At 36.1% G+C, this 17,501-nt stretch overlaps 1 pseudogene; it reads left to right on the top strand.

Moving 5' to 3' along the window:
• Positions 1–727: 727 nt before the first annotated feature.
• On the top strand, positions 728–1,712 carry LOC124973240 (telomere length and silencing protein 1 homolog; annotated as a pseudogene).
• Positions 1,713–17,501: the final 15,789 nt, after the last annotated feature.

Below are 17,501 nucleotides of genomic sequence, written 5' to 3'. Positions count from 1 at the left end.
TGTAATGATAACAGAAGGCATTAGGAAAGAAATAAAAAAATTCTTAGAGGTAAAAGAAAACAACAAAACAACATATCAAAGTCTCTGAGACACTCTGAAAGCAGTAAAAAAAGGAAAGGTCATTGCATTGAGCTCATACATTAGAATAATAAAACATCAACAACCAAATGACCTAACATTACATCTCAAAGCCCTAGAAAAAGAAAAACAGATCAACACCAAAAGTAGAAGATGAGAAGTAATTAAAATCAGCTGAAATCAATGATATGGAAACAAAAGTAACAATTCAAAAAATTGACAAAACAAAAAATTGATTCTTTGTAAAAGTAAACAAAATATATTAACTCTTAGTCATACTAACAAAAGGAAGGATAGAGAAAACTCAAATTACTAAAAATCATCATAGAAAAGAAAATATTATGATGGACAACCATTGAAATACATAACATAATTAGAAGTTGCTTTGGGAATTTGTAGTCCACCAAAATAGAAAGTATTGAAGATATTGACAAATTTTTGGAAACATATGATCCTCCCAAACTGAATCAGGAAGACATACACAATGTAAACAGATCAATTTCAAGCACCAAAATAGAACAAGCCATCAAAAGTCTATCAAGGAAGAAAAGCCCAAGACTAGATGGATTCTCAGATGAATTTTATAAGACCTTTGAAGAAGAACTAATACAAGCAGCTCCTCAGCAGCCAGACCCAGTGCCACATCACCATGTGGGTCACCAGGAAAATGTTCTGCTGGTGCCAGGCTCACTCCGAGTTGGAGGAAGATGAACAGGAATCTGAGGAGGTTTGGCTAAAACTGGAATAGACCCGAGAGGTGAAGAACTTGAGAAAGAGGCACAATAGGCAGATTGCTGCTGCCCTGCTGGTGGGAGAGAAGGTATAAGAAGAAACCACGGGCTGGGGAGATAGCTCAGTTGGTAGAGTGCTTGCCTTGCAAGCACAAGGCCCTGGGTTCAATCCCCAGCACTGCAAAAAGGAAAAAAGAAAAAAGAAAAAAAAAAGAAACCACACTAGTGGATGATCCCTTTCAGATGAAGACAGGTGATATGGTGGACATGAAGAAACTCAAGGAAAGGGGAAAGATAAGATTAGTGAGGAGGAGGACCTTCATCTGGGGACAGTACTTTCTGCAGAAACCAACCAGAGGGATGAGAATGCAGACATGATGAAGTACATTGAGGCAGATCTAAATAAGAGGAAAGGGATTGTGGCACATGAGAAACAGAAAGTCAAGCCAAAGAATGCAGAGGAATGTCTGTATAAACTTCTTGAAAACATCCACATCTCCTCTGCAAAGAAGACTGAGGAGATGCTTTCCAACCAGATGCTGAGTGGCATCCCCAAGGTGGACCAGGGCACTGATGCAAAAATAAAAAATATCATTTCCACGGAGGATGCCAAGGCCCGCCTGTTGGCAGAGCAGCAGAACAAGAAGAAAGACAGCGAGACACCCTTCGTGCCCACAAACAGGACTGTGATTTATGTGCAACAAAACTGATTTTTATCATGAGGATCTTGATGCCCCCATCCAGAGAAGCAAAGAAGAGCCCAAAGCCCAGCTCTTGTGAGTAGGTGACACAGAGAAGCCAGAGCCTGAGTGCCCCCCTCCTAACCACAAGCTTCCTGCTAATGAGAAGGCCACTGATGACTATCACTATGAGAAGTTCAAGAAGATGAACAGGCAGTACTGAGACATTGAGGGAATGTGACCAGCACTCACTTGCTCATCCCATCCTGCTGAAGAAGGCCCAGGTGGGCCGCTCCTTGGCTGGTGCATTCAGTGTTGGGCAGAAACAGTGCAGAAGAAAAGAAGGGAACCCTTCCAAACTCATTATATGAAACTAGTATCACTCTGATACCAGAACCAGATAAAGATGCATCAAGGAAAGAAAACATTAGCTCAATATCCCTGATGAACATAGATGTAAAAATTCTTTAAAAAATTCTGGCAAGTTGCATACAAGAACATATTAAAAGGATAGTGCTCCATGATCAAGTGGGGTTTATACCAGGGATGGAAGGTTGGTTCAACATCTGGAAATTAATACATAATTCATCACATCAATAGACTTAGCGTTAAGAATACAACACCCCTTCATGCTCAAAACAGTAGAAAATATAGGGATAGTAGAAACATACCTCAACATTGGAAAGACTATACTAAGCCCACAGACAACATCATTCTTAATGGAGAAAAACTGAAAGTATTCCCTCTAAAAACTGGAATAAGACAATTATGCCCTCTTTCACCACTTGTATTCAAAATCTTCCTTAAAACACTAGCCAGAGCAGTTATACAGACCAAAGTAATTAAAGGAATATGAAGAGAAGAAATCAAGTTATCACTATTTGCTGATAATATGATTCTATATTTATAGGATCCAAAAATTTCCACCAGAAAACCTAATAAATTAATTCAGAAAAGTAGCAGGATATAAAATCAATACACATTAATGTAATGCATTTCCATTCATAAGTGACATATTCTCTGAAAAAGAAATTAGAAAAACCACTTCTTTCACAGTAGCCCCAAAAATAAAAACAAATGGGAATCGATCTAACAGAATAGGTGAAAGACTGCTGCAATGAAAACTACAGAACACTAAAGAAAGGAATTAATGAAAACCTTAAGAGATGGAAAGATAGTCTACATCTTGGATAGGCAGAATTAATATTGTCAAAATGGCCATACTACCAAAGGTGCTAAATGGATTCAATGCAATTCCAATTAAAATCCCAATGATATTCCTCATAGAAATAAATAAAGCAATCATGGAATTCATCTGGAAACATGAACAATCCAGAATAACTAAAACAATTCTGAGCACAAAGAGTGAAGCAGGAGGTATCATAATGCCAGATCTTAAATTATAGCACAGATCAAAAGAAACAAAAATGGCATGACATTGGCACCAAAATAAACAGGCAGACCAATGGTATAGAAGACACAGAGACAATCCCACAAAAATTCAGTTACCTCATACTATACAAGGGGACAATAACATACAATGGATAAAAAATAGCCTGTTCAAAAATGGTGCTGGGAAAACTGGAAATTCATATGCAGTAAAATAAAATTACACCTCTATCTTTCACCCTGCTCAAACTCAACTCAAAGTGGGTCAAAGACTGAGTAATTAGACCAGCAACCCTGCACCTAATAGAAGAAGAAGTAGACCTGAATCTTCATCATGTTGGCTTAGGATCAGACTTCCTTAACATGATTCCCAAAGCACAAGAAAGCAAAGCAAAAATCCATAAATGGGATAAACTCAAACTAAAAAGCTTGTTCTCAGCAAAGGAAACAATCAATAATGTGAAAAGAGAGCCTACATAGTGAGAGAAAATCTTTTCCATACCTACTTCAGATAGAGCACTAATCTCCAAAATTTATAAAGAACTAAGAAAACTTTACCCCAAAAGTACAAAAAACCCAATCAATAAAGGGGCCAAGAAACTGGACAGACTCTTTACAGAAGAAGAGATACAGGTGACTAATATATACATAAAAAAGTGTTCAAAATCTCTAGTAATTAGAGAAATGCAAATTAAAACAACTGTAAGATTTTATCTTACAGTTTTTATTTTTATTTCAAAAGAATTACTATTTCCAAGAACACAAGCAATAATAGATTTTGGCGTGAATGTGGGTAAAAAAGTACACTCATACAAAGCTAGTGGAGTTGCAAATCATAACAGTCCCTCTAGAAAGCAGTATACAGTTTCCTCAGAAAACTTGGAATGGACCCACCTTTTGATCTAGCTGTCCTACACCTTGGTTTACAACCAAAGTATTTCACATTAGCATACTATAGTAATGCAGCAACATCAATATTTATAACAGCTCAATTCACAATAGCTAGATTGTAGAACTAACCTAGATGCTCTTCAACAGATGAATGGATAAAGAAAATTGGATATATATACACAAAGGAATATTATTCAGCCATAAAGAATAACATTATGACATTTGCAGATAAATTTGATGGAATTGGAGAATATCATGCTAAGTGAAATAAACAAATTCCAAAAAACCAAAGGCTGAATTTTTCTCTGATAAGTGGATGATGATACATAATAGGAATGGGGGGTGAGAGAAGAATTGAGAAACATTAAATTATAGAGAGGGAAATGAGAGGTTGGAGGGGCAGTGGTATGAAAGATGGTGGAATAAGACAGACATCATTACCCTTTGAACATGTATGATTAAATGAACAGTATGAAACTGCATCGTGCACAACCATAGAAATGAAAATTTGTACACCATTTCTGTACATTGAATTAAAATGCAGTCTATACAGATAAAAAAATAAATTAAAAAAACAATGAAGACTTAGTTGCTTTATCTTGCTAAACTCTCTGGATTAGCAGAGTATTATTTATTGTTCACTTACATGTTAGTATCTTGCAGTAGTATCACTTTCTATCATGTGGATACTGGTAATTTTTTTCTTTGATGCCAAAATACTGTTACTCATCTACCCACATTATTATTGTTTGTATATGAGTATAGGCAGGACAGACCCTAGGAACAGGAATGAAGAAGGGTTAAACACAGTGCAAATTCCCCCTACGGAACTCTAGAGTTGTTTCATCCACTCTACATCCTGTGTCTCCAATGTGGTTCATTTCAAACTTGTTGCAGATCTTTGGCTCCCATACCATTTAGCACTTAGTATTTTGCCTGTTGATGTGGCAAACCTCAGTAGACTCTGGACCCTCAAGACTGGAACTGTATCCTGTTCCCCAAACTGTCTCACAGCATCTAGCATGTTGACTGGAGTACAGGTGATATCAGTAATTATCAATGACTATCTAAATGAAGAGATACCAAAGAATTTATAAAGAGATGTCAACAAAAGAGAAGGGTTAAAAAAATCAAGTCTGTTTACCTTTTTATTTGGTTGTTTAGCTTGTCAAAAATATACATGACAAGGACCATCTCTGTGCCGGAAGTATGATGTACACAATGAGATTTAGGGTCTTACTGGAAAATGGTAAGCTAAAGAGATTCTAATTGCTATTTCACTTCTCTGGCTTGCTACTGGAATTGGGGTAGGCTATCATGCTGTGACTATGTCCCAGGAGAAATTGGGTTTCTTTCTTTCCTCTCACTCTTATTCCTATCACATGAAATCAAGCTTTAGTCACACAGAGAAAAACATTAATTTTTAACTATTTAACTTAGGCAGACAAGCAAAAACTAGTAATTTTAAGTAAAATTAGCAGTGAGCAAATCTACTACTTTAAAAAAGTTTTAGCCTGGGCATCCTAATCTTTTGTTAAAATTATACATACCAAGTACAATCTCTATGCCAGAAGTATGATGTACACAAGGAGGTTTAGGGTCTTATTGGAAAATGGTGATAAAAGGTCTCACTCTCTGAAAAATTCAAGGTTAGAACAGCAGATATCTGGGAATGAGTAGAGCAGAAATGACTTTTGTGATTACAGTGAGCTCCTGAGGGCAGGACCCAGAGCTTCTGTGTAATTCAGCAAGTATTTATAAACAATGAATGGCCTCTCCATTCCCTCCTTATTGGAAATTCTGCCACATGATTGAAATATGGCTTGGTGACCTCCTAGAAAAGGTTTGGGGAATGAATGGAATTATGCTAATTTTCTCATCCAGTATTCCCAAAAATATTATTGTTCATGTCCACTGTTGTTCTACACATTATCAGGATCTCTGGGAGTTGGGAAGTATGTACCCAGGGGATATGAAAATTAAGATCCAGTCACCTGGATTTTGTATTAAAATAAAAACTGCTGAGTCCTTAGGTCTTTGATAGGGTCTGACATAAACACTTCATTCAAGTGCCTAATAATGTCCTTGGTTCAGTGATGATATTTTGTTAACCAATGAAGGCCAGTAGTTCCTAGTTTATATTTAGAAATCTGCAGAAAAAGGGTGATTGGCCCAGGGGTGATCTACCACTGAGCTGCATCCTCAGCCCTTTTTCTATTGAGACAGGGTCTTGTTAAGTTGCTGAGACTGGCCTTGAACTTATGATCTTCTTCTCTCAGACATGAGTTACTAGGATTATAGCCCTGTTTCAAAGCACCTGGCCTTATTACTACATTTAAAGACCACTTGCTTGAGAGTTTCATTTGTAGTTTTACAAAAGAGTCCTGGATTTTTTCTTGGTAATATTTAAAATGCAGCCCCCTCCAAAAAAATACAATCCAGTCTCAATGGCTGATGGGTTATATGGCCTTGGACCCTCCTTTTTTGGTTGGATCATGAAACTAAGGGAAAACAATTATTCACCTTTTAAAATATTATTACTCTTCCAATGAAAAGGATAGTTGAACAGAGTAATTTTTAAAATGATAAACAAAAAACATGATATGAGGCAGATTTTCTGAAACTAGACATTGCAATTGATCGATTTTCACCATTCAGATTATTATTATGTCCGCATTAAACTTAGGAGTGTAATCTCCTTTCAAAATAACAAACCTCTTTCACATATGCTATCAATGTACTGGCAAAGGAAACAAAATAAACTTGGTCTACAACAAATTTTAAGTGATGCTGATAGGTTTTCTACTGTGAGTTTTGCAAAGGTAGGCTGGAAACCTGAGTGGGACAACTGACAGAGCTGAGGAGTTTCTCCAATCATTCATTTACATTAATTGTTCATTCATCTACAGTCATTATATCAGATATTAAAGAATTCCAAATAAGGAGAAAAAGCACTTGTAATTCTGGAAGAGGTAGGCTTTTGAACTGAGGTATATTTTATAAAGAGAGATGCCAAAGACACTGTGCTAAGTGTTGAATGTCAAGGATCCAGATTTACAAATAAAGTGAAATGTCTTTTTCAATTGGATAATTTGGCACTTTGAGCTTACATGACTGTTCCATTCCAACCTTTTAAATAGATTGTATCAAATTTGAATGCACTGAGTAGGTACAGATACATGTTGAAATTCAGTGGAGTTAGTTTAAATTTGCATTTGAGACTATGTGCTGAAATTATTAGTTTGACAAATCTAAGCCATCAAGTATCTGCAATGCTCTGAAGAAGGGACTGTAAGAGATATACAGCATGTGAATTAACAGGAGAGAAGGCAAAGTGCACAGGGAATGAGTGGTTCTTTGCATTGAGGGACTGGATAGATTCTGTGGAAGAAGTGCTGCCTGAGTTGAACTGGGAGAAGAAACAGGATTTTGATAGAGAGCAAAGCTTATTTTAGAACTTAATAGATCTGTCTAACTTGGATAGGAAGAGCATATTAAGGAAGAGACCTGGTGATAGATGAATTCTGAAAAGGAGGTGTGGGCCTTGAAGAGTTCCACCTTAATATGTTAAGAGTGATATCCACATGAAGGAAGAACTCAATAGAAAGTGGAAGGAACAGGAAGGTAGGAGAAAATTATCACACTACTTCAAACACTGAAGGGATAGTGGACATAGGAATCAATTTTGAAGACATTTCAGAGGCAAGATTGAGAATAACTTGAGTTTAGTTTGAGAAATAAGCAGGTAGTGAAAGTGAGAAAGAGGCAAACAGACTGACTATGAGACTGGCAATATTTTAGTAACAATAGCTAATGTAAATTGAAGGCTCCCTGTGTGCCAGTCTGGGCCACGCATCAAAGCATTTCATTTAATGCTACCAGTAGTTCTATTTTAAAGTTGAGGAAACTAAGGCACAAAGATATTGCCCAGGTTACACAAGATCACACACTAGTAAGTGGCAGAACCTGATTAAAATTTAATTTGAATTCCCAACCACTACTCTCAAGGACTTAGAGCACCAAAGAAGAGCAGCTCTCTTGGAAGAGAAGCACTGGCTATGGATGCTAAAAATGAAAATGGTCATCAGGTGCAGGTATGGCTATGGAGAAAAGTAGGCCGAAGACAGAAGTCTGGCCTATGCTGCAATGTAAAAAGACTGTGATCCCCCTCCTCTCCCTCCCAAACCACATTCTCCCACACAACACACTGCACTCAGTCAGGAACTGATCTGCCTTTCTCTCAAGTGCATTTTCCTAATGGTTTCTGAAAGTTACCCCAGGTTATCTCAGGCCAGCCATCCCAAACATCCTTCTGATGCCACAGGGTTGATTTGACCATTCAAATTAGATTAGATGTGGAAGGACAGGAAATGGGAGGGAAGTAAGTCCAGAAACAAATGTGATGTTACCTGGAGCACTGGACTCCAGCTTTTCTTGGGATTCTGCCAGACACATGTCCCCAACATTTGCTACATTCTGGACCACCTGTAGGATCTCTTATAATCATTATAATTTGTACTTTTATCACTACCATTTCTATTAAATGTTTATTATGTGAAGAAAAAATGGGGGGCTGTAGAAAAGAGCCAATAAAAATGACTGAGAAACATGCCATTAAAACCAGGCTTATTGAGAACTGTGACAATTGAGTGTACCCAAATAAAGAGTTAGGGGCAGAAGTCAGTGATCTCTTTAAAACAACAGACAAGACTGATAAAACCAAAGGGGATTCATTTTGTAAAAATAATATTTAGATGTTGATGGACCTTTATTTTATTCATTTATTTATATGTGGTTCTAAGAATCGAACCCAGTGCCTCACACACGCTAGGCAAGCGCTCTACCACTGAGCCACAACCCTAGCCCCAGAAAGGGGATTCTATTGAAAATATCAAAAAGATGGACAAAAACCCCAAACATAATATTAAAAAATTTCTAACAATGAAAATTCAAGTCCTGCTCTTCTCCATTGCTCACTCCAAGTCAATGTGAATAGTGGTTAGGAGCATAAATAAAACATTATAATGTATATGTGAAGAATTTATAAACACAGTTGAGGTAGATGACATTTTAGAAAACATTAAAATTTTAAAGCACCAAAAAAGAAAAAAAAATCTTGAATATACTAATAACCACTGAATAAATTGAACCAGTAATTAAGAGAGTCCATAACCCCTGCCAAAGTAAGAAGTTGGGCAATTTAGTACAGATAAATTCAAGTCAGAGATTAAAATTAGGTGTTGCTGCTTATTAGCTGTGACCTTTATGTAATCAGATCTTTAACTGCCTGCTCATTTGTAGCCCCTAGATATCAATCAAAATGACAACCCTTGATAAGCAAGAAACCACAGATATAAATAATTTATTGAAATAATCTGAAGAGTGCAAAAATATATTTCCTTGTTCTACAGATAATTATTGTACTTCTAACAGGTGCAAGGCTTTGTAGTTTGATATTTACTGCTGAAGTTTAATATTTAAACTTACTCTGGACTAAATAGGAATTAAGCTAAAAGACAGTATAGGAAATCATTTTGACACATATGATCCTAAACAATAAAACATCTAAGTGCAGATGGTTAGGTATTAACATGAGGACTTTACTTCAGCTTGTTCAGGTGGAAGCACAGATGATGGATTTGCTTCAGAACTGACACTTGTCACTAAAATGTATACCTTTTTATCTTGCTGTTTATCATCTTAGTTGCTAACAAAAGAGAAATTAACTGTAGAGTAAGTTTTTTTTTCCCTTATGAGTCATCTTTCTAATAATTTTGGTATTTATCAATGAAAATATTTTTTCAGGAGCTGGGGTATACAGCTCAGTTGTAGAGGTCATGAATAGCATGTCTGGGGCTGTGGGTTTGATTCTCAGCACCACATATAACCAAATGAAGGTCCATTGACAACTAAAACAAAAAAAAATTTGTGCAAAATGAAAGTAAATCCATTCTGCTTTCATGGGTAACTAAGTAGAATCAATAAAAATATTTTAAAAATACATTTTCAACTCTAAAAGAGATACTTCTAAATACTTCAAGAAAAACAATCTGCATTTTTAGTTTACTAAGAAACATCTTTGTAGTTTTCTGGAAAACTGGTGACAAATTCCAAAATGTAGTATTAGAAATTACAGATTTATAAAGAGTTTGATTTAGTTTTTTTCTCAATATTTAAAGCAGATCAGCATTACTAGATGGCCTAGAACCTTTTAAAACTGCATTTGAATATTCTTTAGTAACATCTAAATTATGTACTTTTTTTTAGTAGCCTGTCATATAGAACAATTAAGTACATTTTATGGGCTTTATTCTTCTTTGCTCTAGGTAATCTTGCAATTGTCATCTGTAAATCAATCTATAAAATGGATTGGCAATTGATCCATCACAGGGGTGATGAGAGAACCAAACTACTGTGGTCTTTTTGGGAATGTAAGAAACACCATTTTTTCCCAGGGCATTTGTAATAATTATTTTAATTTTCTTGCCCCCTGCAGTTCCCCACACTACTTAACAGTAACATGTCAGTGCCAATCACGTCTGGACATAGCTGCTTCTCCACCACTGCTTTCTTTGAGCTCTCAGATATTCTGATGAAGTCTGAATAAAATTGAAGTCTCATTAACTGATCAAGTTTTCCCCCTGGTGTAGATTACCTTTTACAAAAGAAGGACATTTTGAAATGCTCTGTCCATTTGGTTTGCACTTTTCATAATATGGATAGTCTACATTTATGTTGGCATTTTAAAAACTGATTTATATATTCAAGTATATATTAAAATCAATTTTGCATTAAGTTAATTCTAATGTTTTTGTTTTTATATACTCTTAGCTCTTAAGCATTGAACACTGTCCACAGGGAAGAAATTTTCTTAATGTTTTCAGTGGAACTAATAAGGATTTGAACCTTTTTTCTTTTTAATTCTGCATATGCTTAATTGTGCTTGTATACACACTATAACCAGCTGTGCCTTCCTTTGCATTCAGTTTATGTAGAATATTTATATATTTTAGTATTAAGAGAAAATATTTGAAAGACAAAAATTAGTACCAAACAATACTCTTTTTTATAATTGGCCAAATATGAAAACATATTCTATCACTTTTTTCTTTTACCTTTCAATTGTGTAAGGATTGCCTAAGAATCTCTTTTCAATTAAAATTAAGTAAGTGTAATATCCAAGTAACAACTTTATAAGACATACTTAGATAATGAACGTTCATAAAAGAAAATATTCTGAAGAGTATTTTTAAACTTTGAAGTCACTTATATATTCATATATTTTCTCCTCCCTAACAAAAATCTGAAATGCATAGTCACCAGTCCATAGCATCCAGACTGCTCTACTTTATATTTGAGAATATTATTTCAAAAGATTAACCCTGATTCTTCCTATAGAAAAAAATCATACCCACCTGATATATTTACTGTATCAATAGAATTTGGATTTCTCTAATTATCTGCAATCATAATTAACATTTAAAAATCTAAGATTTTGAAAGCTCACTGGTGATAAGCTCAAACAACAAAGAAGTGATTTTGTAGCGCTTTTGTGAGAATAGCCACAATTTTTGATGGACCAAAAAATGTACTATAAAACAAATATCAAACTAGGTAATAAAGGCATTGCTTGTGGAAACTGAGACATGATAAACTGCTGTATATTTTACAAAATTGATGGTAACATTGGAAGAAAACTGGCAAAAATCCTTCAGGAATCACATCACTGTGGAACTACCTGCAGATACAACAAGTGATTCTTTTTGTAGTATAGTTTAAAACAGTGATAAAACATTTTTTGTTCTGAAAAAAAAAATCAAGAGGCACAATTACAGTGGCACCAAACCTATACATGAAGCAAGAATGTTCCAAAGTAGATCAATGAACTAGAAAGTGCCCATTGAAGATTAGGTTAACTGTAGTCTTTAACTACAAAGTAACAGAAACTGACTTGAAATGTAACTAAGTAGCTGATCCAAACCAGGCATTTAATGGCAGGGATTATGAAAAGGCTAAAAAGTGAACTTTATGAAAACATATTACTTGAATTTTTAGAAACTAAAATTAGGTTTAGTTAGAAATTTAGAATTTCTATTAGAATCAGACTTCTCTCTCTTGTGTGGAGACACAGGTTTATAGGGAAAAAAATTCAACCACTCCAGTATGCTGTAACTGCAAAGTAGTGGGACTGACTCCAAAACCCACAAACAGACACTACTGGTACTCCCTCTTATGTTAAGTCTTTACTAAAATAAAAGGAGCTGGTTCAGGGCAATGACAAATTCTGAAAGTGAAATGTGTGAGCTAGAATCTAGAATGAACCTTTGAGAATGCTTTCCTCCACCTCTTTCTTGATCAGGACAGGTTTGCAGAAGAAGCTGAGAGTCGCCTGGGGTCACTGAACTCATTGAAGGTAGAACAGTGATGGGCATTCCAATTTCATTTCCCCAAGGCCTAGGTGTAATTAACTAATGGTTCAAAACTGTTAGGAAAAGAAATATCATTAAAAATTGTAGGATAAGGGCTGGGGTTATAACTCAGTGTATAACTCAGTAAGGAAGTAAAGCACTTCCATAGTCTGTTTGAGGCACTGGGATGAGCACAACATATAGATGAATAAAATAGAGATCCATCGACAACTACATTTTTAAAAAATACTGTAGAATAAAAGAACACATACAAAACACAAGATTCTTATAGAGAAACAAATAAATCAAATCAATGGGCAAGAATTTCAACTAAAAATGTAGTATATTTTAAAAATTAAATGCTGATTGGAAATATTCAAATGAACAGAAATCTTATTCATGGTATATTTCTTCCTCAAAATAATATAACTACACTCTAGATTCACTTACTAGATGTAGGATAATAAAATTTTTGATAGACCCAAATGCTCTATGCAGGGACAACTGTAGAAGTAGAGAATAAATTCTCAGAGTGCTGCCTCATACTGTGAGTGTTCTTAAAATAAGTACTTTAGTCAAAATAGGCTCTAGAGGGCAGCAAACACCCACCTTCTTTTAATGTTTGCTTGATCAATGTTAAAGTACTATGGCAGAAGTTTCTTAGAACTATACAACCTGAACATTGATCTGTGTACATGTCTTTTCTGTGCTTGCAAATCTTTATTCACTTTCTTATATGTATCATTTTTACTATGATTTTATTTTTGTGGAATAAATACTTTGTGATGAGAGGTGTTTAGAGGTAGTATGTTGGTTTTATTCCATTTTCTTCGAATAATCCAACCTTAAATTTTTCCATATGGAAACAATTTTGGAAATGTATCTTACTACCTACTCTTAAATATGGCACATCAAAAAACTCTTTAAATACAGATATATTAAAAGTACATATAATTATTGAGGTTGAGTTTGAGAGAGTGGAAAGTGTTTAAAAAATGGTCCCTTGATCATTTGAATCTTAAATTCTATCAACTGCTATGTACTGAGAAGGGAGAAATGAAGAAAAAACCCTGAATCATTGTTCTTCCTTTAGGCTACTTTTTTGATAAAGAAGAACGTGAACTGCCACGTTTGGTGACAGAGGTTATTGGTCTACCTAATCTCACTTCCAGGCTGACCTAGCTCTGACTTTCAAGGGTGAGTTCAAAAACATCTCCATCTGTGTCTGATACAGAAAGACTGGTGTGCATGTAAAAGAGAAGAGGCAGGAGAAAATAATAGAAAAATGGAGACACAGATGGACAGGTTCAGTAACTCTACTGTGCCAGAAAGTGTCACAGAGAACTGTTAGCCACACATTTTATAAGGTATTCTTGTAGGCAGAGTAAGAAATCATTCAGTTTGTGAAGAAACAAACATTTGAAAATAAACTGTTACAGGTACCTCTTCTCAAGAAGGGAACAGATTTGTTTAGTCCAGTTTATACATAAAATGTTTAACTCAAACAGACTTACAAAATGCCCTTTTATGCTTAAATATGCACAGGCACTTTCTCCCACATACACACTCCCTTTCTTAACATTACCTGGGACTGTAGGGCCCTGCCCACAGGGTTAACACTGGAGAACATATTGTATTTACAACCCAGATGAGTCTGGTCCCTAAGACCATCTTTTATTTTACTAGATGATATAATTTTAGTAAGTGACAGCAACTATTTATAAGCTACTTATCACATATAAGTGCTGTTCCAAACTTGTCAGAGTTTCCTTATTCTGTTCTCTGAACAGCCTTAGAAGGAAACTACTCTCATTTAGCATTCTGTAGATGAAGAAATGGAGGCCCAGAGTGGTTGCCTAACTGGTACAAAAGGACACTGAGTTGACTAGATTTCAAAATCTGCATTGAGTATAGATGCCGTGATTTCAACCTATATGTACTTCAAGAGAATTTAAACTTACAACCTGCATCTTTGCACAGAAGACTACCTGACATAAATAAATCTTAAGCACATTTGCTATATCATCATTTTTCTGAGAGATCAGATTATTTGTCCTTATAAAGCTGGCCCTATGTAGACTTCTCCCATAGTGACTTTTTTCCCAATCCTTCTCCCCCAGTGGTGTGTGCTGAGAATATCTTGATTATGGGTTAGTTCTTAAGTTTCTAAAGTTGCACATTTTGACCTGTTAGGAAGAATTTTATCTTCTAATTCTAACCAAGTTTTGACTGCTGCATTTGTCTTTGGTTCCATCAGATACAGGAGACAAGATAATTTAATGCAACTGACAAATTTTACGTAGGACCCAGATTTCTTCATGTAGGTGTGTCTTCTTTCAATCAGCACATGATATATTTTTCTAACATGTATCATGTATTAGGAACAGGTGAGTGAGACATAATACTTTCCTTTATGGGACTTAGTGAGGGAAATAAAATGTGAATAGTGTTACCACAGTGCTAAGCATGAGAATGCTAATGGAATGAAAGTAGTAAAATAGGCAGGGTATGTAACTCAGTCTACTATAGAGTAGAGCATTAGTCAGGGAAGTTTTTCTGGAAGAAATACTTAAATGGAGGCCTGAGGAAAGAGAGTAGTAAAGAGAAGAAGAACAGAAGAAAAGAACAAGCAGAGAAAAGAGAAAGGTTAAATAACAGGTTAGAGAAGAACACAAAAATCAGTATGGTTGGATTTCCCTTCACCCAGAGCACAGTCTATAAATCATCACCATATAAGATAGTAATATATTCAAAAGAGTATAAGTTCAAAGAAAATATGGAGCATTCAGATAATGGAGAAATAGTGAAGGACTGATTGGCAAGGAGTCTTAGAAGAGCAAGATGACTGGAGTGGGCCCAAAGTGATCTTTTGTTGATTTTCAGTGTTTCTAGAAAAACTATGTGCAAAATCATCCAGAGGACTATGATGTCTACACTTGATGTATCATCCGTTCATTATCTGACAACCTCAGCTGCATACACACACAGGAAAGTATACATTATGAAAGCTATACAAATGGAGTTAGTGTCAGTACAGCTGGAGAAAACCACTGAAGCTTTTGTGACTCTTTTTATCGACACTGTTCCTGAAAGACTCAAAGAGTCCCAAGTCTGTAGTAACTAGAATTCCATGTTCTATCCTAAGCACAATGAAGCCATCCTTTTCTAAATATGCAAGACCTTTGGCAGATGCCAAGCTTTCCTTAGTTCCTACAAAGTGCTATGTTATTATGCAGTCACCAGGCGCATCTTCATGCTCATCTTTATGAGCTATTCAGGGATCTCAAATGCAACAAGGCTAGGGTGGATGGAGCCATTATTATTCATATCCCAGTACCTCCTATTTGTCTCTGCCTCCCTCTCACAAATGTATATCTGTAACCTAGCCCCTATCTGTAGTGTCTGAAGTAGTAACATGATTGAAAATTTTATCCAGTAAGTTAATTTTTCCACTTCTCTTAGAAGTTGCCAGTGAAAAGTCTTCCTGAACACTAAAGATCAAAAATTCACCCAAACATGGTATTGCATGCCTGTGATCCCAGCAGCTGGTGAGGCTGAGGCAGGAGGATGGTGAGTTTCAAGGCAGCCTCAGCAAAGCAAGGCACAAAGCAACTCAGTGAGACCTTGTCTTTAAATAAAATTAAAAATTAAAAAGAAAAAATCAAGCAGCTTTATATTTACTAACCTAGTGATAGTCTTTCTATCTTAGTCTAATAGAAAATTGGTGAGTTCAATGGATTTTCTAGATCAGTGATGGAAACTTAGACTTCAAGTAAGAATCACAATAACTGAGGAAATCTCTTATCTAACTAAACCCAGAATCTAAACTTAATGTCAGAAAAGAAGTTCCTGAACTGAACAGAAAATAGAGGAAAAACTGTAATATTCCTTAAGTCTACAGTAATGCACTAAAATCTTTGGAGATTTCAAGTTTGCTACATATATTTGCTGATATACATTACAAACACACACACACACACACACACACACACAATTTTCTCAGTGGTCCACTCATGAGCTTCTATTGCCTCTTACCATTTTTATATGGATGACTTTGTTAATGAAAAACATAATCAATTAAAAAATCTATGTTAGAAATTTAAAAGACAGAGCCAATGAAAAATGATAAATGTTTTAAAACTACACAAAATGAAAATGACTAAAAACACACAAAAAAGCAGAGAATCAAAATGGTACACTACATAAAACCTAACTGTAAAACAAGAAAGTATCAGAGGATTCAAAGCACAAAAGCCATCTGAGACAAAACAAATAGCTAATTGGCAGAACTAAGTACTTGCTTATCAGTACACACACACATGCATACACACAAAGAGGTTGAAAGTAAAAGAATAGAAAAGCGCATTCCAATAGTATAGAAAAATGGAACAGGGTGGCCTTATTTTATGTGGAAAGAAATAGACTAAGAAAAATTACAGAAGATTAAGCACACTATATATAGATAAAAGTTTACTGTATTAAGAAGATAGAGAACCAATATGATCATATATGCACCAAATATAAGAAGCCCAAAGAAAAGTAAACACTGACAGACTGAAAGGAAAAAAAATTATGTAACATTTGGAGATTTCAATAGTCCACTTACAATAAATGATAGGATAGCCTTGCAGAAGATCAATACTTAGATAAACTGAACACTATTAATCAGACACAAGAGACACTTATAAAAATTTATCCAACAACATTCTTCACAGAATGAGAAGTAAACACAAAATATTCTCAAGTACACACAAAATATCCTCCAGAATATACTAAGTTGGGTCACAAAATGAATATCAAGCCATCCAAGATGGCGGCCTAGAGGGAGACTGCACCCCCGGTTGCTCCAGAACCCAGGAGTTAAGAAGGGGAGGCATTGAGAGACTCGGACTGAAGTGGAGCCACGGGTGAGTTTGCCCACTGGGTAAAGCTCGGCCCGGGTGGCAGGCCCAGATAGAGGTGGCTTATCGGAGCCGGGCAGGGCAACTAGAGTCATCCACAGGCAGTCCTGCGCACTCCGGCGGTGGGCCCCGCCCACACAGCCAGCTTCTCCAGGTTCTCGGAACGGAACTGGCCCGCTAGTGAGAGCCTGTCTGAACAGAGCACGCTCCGAGTCCCGGAGCCCCTGCAGTGCAGTGTACTCCTGCAAAGAACCAGCGGAGAGCCTTGATCTGCAATCAGCCTCAGGGATAAGGGCAGGGCAGCCGGAGACCTCTTCAGGCGGCTCTGCCCACTCCGGCTGCGGGCTCTCTTCACGGGGCGATCCAAGATGGCGGCCTAGAGGGAGACTGCACCCCCGGTCGCTCCAGAACCCAGGAGTTAAG

The sequence above is a fragment of the Sciurus carolinensis genome (genome assembly GCF_902686445.1).
Source record: "Sciurus carolinensis chromosome 14 unlocalized genomic scaffold, mSciCar1.2 scaffold_114_arrow_ctg1, whole genome shotgun sequence".
NCBI lineage: Eukaryota > Metazoa > Chordata > Mammalia > Rodentia > Sciuridae > Sciurus > Sciurus carolinensis.
This window is presented reverse-complemented; position numbering and strand designations above follow the sequence as displayed.